Source organism: Rattus norvegicus, chromosome 3 (genome assembly GCF_036323735.1).
Source record: "Rattus norvegicus strain BN/NHsdMcwi chromosome 3, GRCr8, whole genome shotgun sequence".
In the NCBI taxonomy this organism is placed as follows: domain Eukaryota; kingdom Metazoa; phylum Chordata; class Mammalia; order Rodentia; family Muridae; genus Rattus; species Rattus norvegicus.
This window is the reverse complement of record NC_086021.1, coordinates 90,990,456-90,996,455: the sequence shown is the minus strand read 5'-3', so window position 1 is coordinate 90,996,455 and position 6,000 is coordinate 90,990,456.

Sequence of the window (6,000 nt, the reverse complement as noted above, 5' to 3'; positions counted from 1 at the left end):
AAACCTAGGGGGAGATGCACAAGTCTACATTTTTGAAGACCTGTGTTTGCTTCCCATGTTAAAAGGTTGTGTAGGTTTAGAAGAGTCTCTTTACTTCTTTGAAACTGTTACCTCATCTATGAAATACCAGGAGCACCTGCTTCAAAAAGCCACCTGTGGGTTGAGAAGATTAAATGTGCATAAACGAATTTTCCAAACTCCAAAACACTTGACACGAGAAGGAAATGACAGTGAGGATGGTCATGAGTTTAGGATGAGGCAAGCGCTGTCATAAACATTTCAAATACAATGTCTCAATCAACCTCCCCAATAAGTGCTATATTATGTCCTCATGTCCAGTGTGTAAATAAAGATCAGATATGGGAAAATTTCAACATGGAATGAGAATTTGAACTTGATTCTATATGTATAGTTAATTGTCTTTTATCTACAATATTGCCAATAATCTACCAATAACACACCACTTAATTAAGAGGAATATCTAAGTCTACTAGTTACTCCCCCAAAAGCTTGCTCTGAGGTCTCTTGAACCCATTCTGCTTGGTTTCATCTGACTTTCTCCATATTCTTGTTTCTTGTTGTGTATTCAGTAGTTAGGAACTACTGAGTAAGTGCAGAACTCAGATCCTAGAGAGTGTTGAAGAACAGAGATTCACAGAGAAGTGACAGGGGACAACCATTTTTGGAAAAAATAGACTTGATAATTTACCACTTAGATTACCTTTTATTATTTTTATCCTCAATCACTATACTTACAAATGTTTTACTTTTTTTTATAACATAACATGGTGGTGTGGCATTGACAGAAAAAAAGATAAAATAAAACAGTCAACTTCTATCCCTTCAGTAAAGAAGAATCCTATAAGGATCAGAAGAATCAGACAGGGAGACAAAATTCTGTGCTAAAGATTTGGCACACACTAGTGTAGTATAGGGACATCACTTTGTCATGAGCTATCAGTTTACCAAGGCTGCAGACAAATGTCAGATTCTGTCTTGTTTCTTCACTAATGCCTATAGGAGTCTTTTCATCCATACAGTACTTACCCTCACACCTTGTCATTGTGCATTTAAGCTTATGCCAAAATTACAACAAACCATGCTTATACCATTTGGGAGGGGGATGTATTCTTTCTATGTACTCTTTGAGGTCCTGTAACTGGCTTCGTAGACTAGGCTGGCCTAGATTTCATAGAGAATTGCCTGTCTCTGCCTCCCAAGTATTGGATTAAAGACATTCACCAGCACATCCTGTAATCTTACTTGGCTGTTTTGTAATTCTGTTACTGAATACTACTTCATTTTATAACTTAGAGTGGGTATGCTGATGAAGTGAGCCAAGGAAACTGATTTTCCAGAAGGAAGCAAATTAAGGAGATCAGAAACTGAACAAAAATTAGATTGGTCACCTCAAGATTACATTCTTTTAAATTATTACAGATAATCCTCCAAAGATGACCACTCAGTCATAGCTCATAGCCATTTGAAATTTTTATTCAAGCCAGTTGGGACTACACTCAAGTATTCAGTTCCTAAATGTAGCCCCCAAACAATTAGACCAAAAGGCTTTTAAAGGCAAAAAACAAATACTGGTATCTTGCTCTGGAGCTACAGAAATATCGGATGCACAAGCAGGCAGCTTAACAGAAGCTAAGATAAGCAGATAGCTGGCAGGAGTTCTGAACAAGAAACTGAGTTAGCTAGGGTATCTTGACCTTGGGTTCCTAGAACAGCATTGGGTAATTTTTCAGGGTATTTTTCATAAAAGAGATCAAATTATAATTAATCCTGAAATGGCTTCAACAAAAATATAAGATGGAGGAGCCTGGACTTTCTTTCCCTGTCACAAAAGGGCAAAGCAGGCAAGACATCCTTTCTATGCTGAGTACAGGAAGCCTTTTGAAAAACTGGCTGCTTCCAGTCCCTCTCCTAATTTCTCAGAAAGACAGAGAAACAGTTTAGAATTGATTTGCTATCTGAAATTTTTAGCGTAAATGATTTCCCTTTGATTTGGTCTATTGAGCCTCATAGACAAGTTCAGTATGACCAATGTATGGCCTCCTATTCAATTTCTGTATCACATGTAATACATTGATTCTCAACTATGGATGTCTGTACTTAAATGATCAACTGGAAATATCTAGAAATAGTCTAAGTACTGTGATTTGGCTGGATGGAGAAGGCAGAAGTTTCTACTAAGATCTAGTGAGTAGGGACCAAAAGAAATGATCTTGTTCAAAAGGTAAATCATGCTCAAGCTGAGAAACAATGATGTACATAATAGCAATTACAACAAAGAAAAACAGCAGTCACCTCACTAAGAGCAACTATAAAACAAACATCATAATCTTATGCCCTCTCTCCTTTCTGGCCCAAAACCACTGGGACAGAAATCCCAGAGGCAAATGTTAGATGTGAGGGGGGAGCTTGAATCTAAACACAGAGATGATTTCAAACATTGCCTTTTATTTAAAACAGTTTAAGACTTGAAAATAAAGAATCTCCCTGTACTTGTCCCTAAGCTACCCATATAATTATCCAATGTAATCATAGTAGATATTTAATAATCAAAATAGCCAGTGATGTGATAGTATTAATTCAGGTGCTGATAGAATTTGGATTGCATCAGTGTTGACATGCACTATCTTTCTCTGCCATGTCTCTCCTTTTGATGTACAATTTAATGACACCTTACCTTATTATAGATGTAGCTGCTTATATTCTGATGTTAAAACTGTTTGCACAGGAGGGTCTTCACATAGCTTCTGGAAACCTGCCCCCAGTTAATTCTGTTTGGTAAATAAAGATGCCAGCAGCCAATAATGGGAAGAGAGACATAGGCAGGATTTAGGGTTCCTGGAATTTAGAATTCCTGGGCTTGGAACCACAAGGAAGAAGACAGAAGCTGCCATGCCTGAGAAGGTGTACAGGATGGGAAACCAGAGCACTATGTAAAAGGCCAAAAGAACACAGCCCAAAGGGCTGCTCAACTGGGTCAAGTTATTGGTAGGAGGTAGATTCTAACAACATGGAGGTTAGGCAGTTGCCCAGCTATTATGCTGTTTAAGGCTTATTAAAATATAAGGCTGTGTGTGTGTGTTTCATCTGGGGACATAAGTGATCTAAGGCACAAAGAAACTCTGTGCTGGGATTTATTAAAATATTATTACTAAAGCTGTCCAATTAATCATCATAATGAAGAAGCAGTTTCTGATCACAAAGAAACTCTCATTAATCCTTGCTAGTTATGCCCTCCTCAACCTTCATCAGTGACCACTGATGTGTTTGTTCTGCTATAATGTCCTTTCAGTAATGTTATGTAAAGTGGATTACAGAGCAGAAAGACTTTTGTTTTGTTTTTCCTTTTGTTTTTTGTTTTGTTTTGTTTTTCAGCATGATGTACTTAGAGTAATTTTAAGCTGGACATAGTGGTGAATGCCTAAAAGAAAAATGTCATTTAGTTTTCTTGCTGCATATGTTGATATTTATTGCCTCTCAACAATAAGTAGTATCCTTTATATGTGTGTCCTACATTTACTCAATCACTCTCTTCCTGGAAAACTTCTGGGTGGTTTCCAACTTAAGGCTGTTCTAAATAAACTTCTTACAAGCTTTTGTGTAAAGTTTTTTGTCAGTGTCCAGCCTCAACACAGGATCGGAGTTCTCAACTGGAAGCAGGGATATCTGGAAAGCACATAATAAATATACACGGACTACTCTTTGGGTACAAACTGACAGGTGATTTCAAGGCTTAAAGTTACTCTCTTTCCTCTCTCTCTCTCTCTCTCTCTCTCTCTCTCTCTCTCTCTCTCTCTCTCTCTCTCTTGCAGCTTGAGGCTGCACACACTCTGCATTCTCTTGTGCACGCTGCTTTTCTCCATTAAGTTTTTCCTTTCTTGAGCTCCCACACTCATGCACACCTCTGTTCATTACCCTTTCATTCGCACACACGCTCCTCATACACACCTCACACATGTCTCACACACCACATGCACTCTCCTTTCACTCACACACATAATCTTCATACACACCTCACAGTCTCTCTTCACTCACTCTTCCCAGGTTCTTGTCATGTTCTCTCACCCGCTCCCTCATTCGCTCCTTCACTTGCTTTCCCATTCACTCTCACATTTGCTCACACATTTACTCTCTCACTCACTCTCAGACTTGCTCTCACATTCACTCCCTCATGTGCTCTCTCATTCACTATTTAGCCTTTCTCTTGTCACAGTCTTTTATTGATAGTCCAAAAGCAGTTAGAAAAATGTCATTGTATAACCCTGCCAACTCAAATTCAAAATAATTAAGAATTACAATTGTTCCCCAAAGTTTCGAGCTTCCCCTATTCCCAAGCCTATGGCCAAAATAATAATAATTGCAAACATCATTATTTAAACGTTCAGTTTTGACTTACTATACTTCAGACCTCAAAGCTCCGAGGGCAGCTACTTGCATTTTCCTGTGAAGCTCTAATGATGGGCAAACCTGCCAGGCAGTGGCCAGACAGAATCAAGTTAAACCTTAACTCAGTAATTCCGCTAACTTTCTGTTCCTTTACATTGCACACAATGACTCTCGTAAGAGTCCCAGTATTTTGTTTTAGTTTTATTAGTATATAATTTTATGTATTCTATACATCCTTATCTAGGAACCACTCTCAAATGTTATGTAAAACTTATTTCCAAACTTCAAATTTCAATAACTTTTTCCTTTCTTGGGGTCCCAACGTTGGCTCTAATTCATTTTCTAATAATTTCTTCAAAGTTTCTTTGCAAGTCAAGAGCTACTATTAATCTAGAACTACTATTGTGCAGTTATTACATTGTTTCCAAGATGAGAACACACAGCCTGCACCTAGGCCATTAGGGCTGTGCTATGCTGTGCCCCTATGCCTCAATTTCCAATTGTTTAAGAATCATTACATTAAAGAACATCTAATTTCACAGAGTTCACCAGAGAAGAAGAAAGAAGTAGGAAAGTCAAATATAATAGAATAATTATGTACACCAAGGCCAACTGAAAAACAGTCACACACAAATGGAATCTATACAGCTGTTGTTCAGGGCTAAGATTAGGAGAAATGGGAACAACTTTTTTTTAACAAGGAGCTGCTGCCAGCTTCTGAGATGTCTCCATTCTGGCCTACCACTGGCAGTCCCTGTTATCATATGCTGTCCCCAGCAGTTTTTCTGTGAAAGAAATTTTAATTTTTTTCTGAGATAAATATGTAGGATTGTACTTGCTGGGTCATTCTCGTAGGAAGTGCATATTTACATTTGTACAAAACAGCCAAAATCATTTCCAGTGAGTCTCTGTGTGTGTTTCAATAGTATATGACAGTGATGTTTAAAACAGAATGCTCTTGTCATCTAGAGATAGAGAAAGCTCAGTGATTAAGAAAAAAACCTTCCTCCCCTTAGTTGATTTTGCCAAGATATTTTTTCTACCATAACAAAAATGAAGACAGGACATTCTTCACTTCATTTCTGAGAAAATCTTTCACCAAACTTAATGTTCTTCAACTGGCTAGAGTGACTAGGACAAACTGTTACTACCACTCTCCATGCTAGATCTACAGAAGCATTGGGATTTTATGTGAGTTCTGGGGATCTGTACCCAATACCTCCTGTTGATTTATGCACCAATGTGCATCAAGCCATCTCCCCAGTCCTCTCTTATTGGTTCCTTTAATCATATTGACTAGTATTCTCTTGGAAATGCCACCCAGATATAACTTCCTAGCCAACAAATAATGAAGCCTTGTTCATTTATTCCATTCAATCTAGTCTGGGCAATGTACAAAGTATCACTAGACACAAACCCACCAGGATCTCATGAGAACATTGAAGAAATGTGGTAATAAGACAGAAAATTCTAGAAAGCAGAATAGTGGCAGGTGAGTCAAGACACGTAGAAGGTTTCCTCCTTTGATTTTGTTACTATTAAACTTTACTGGAAGGATGAAAGACAGTGCAATTTCTGAAAAATATACTGTCAGTA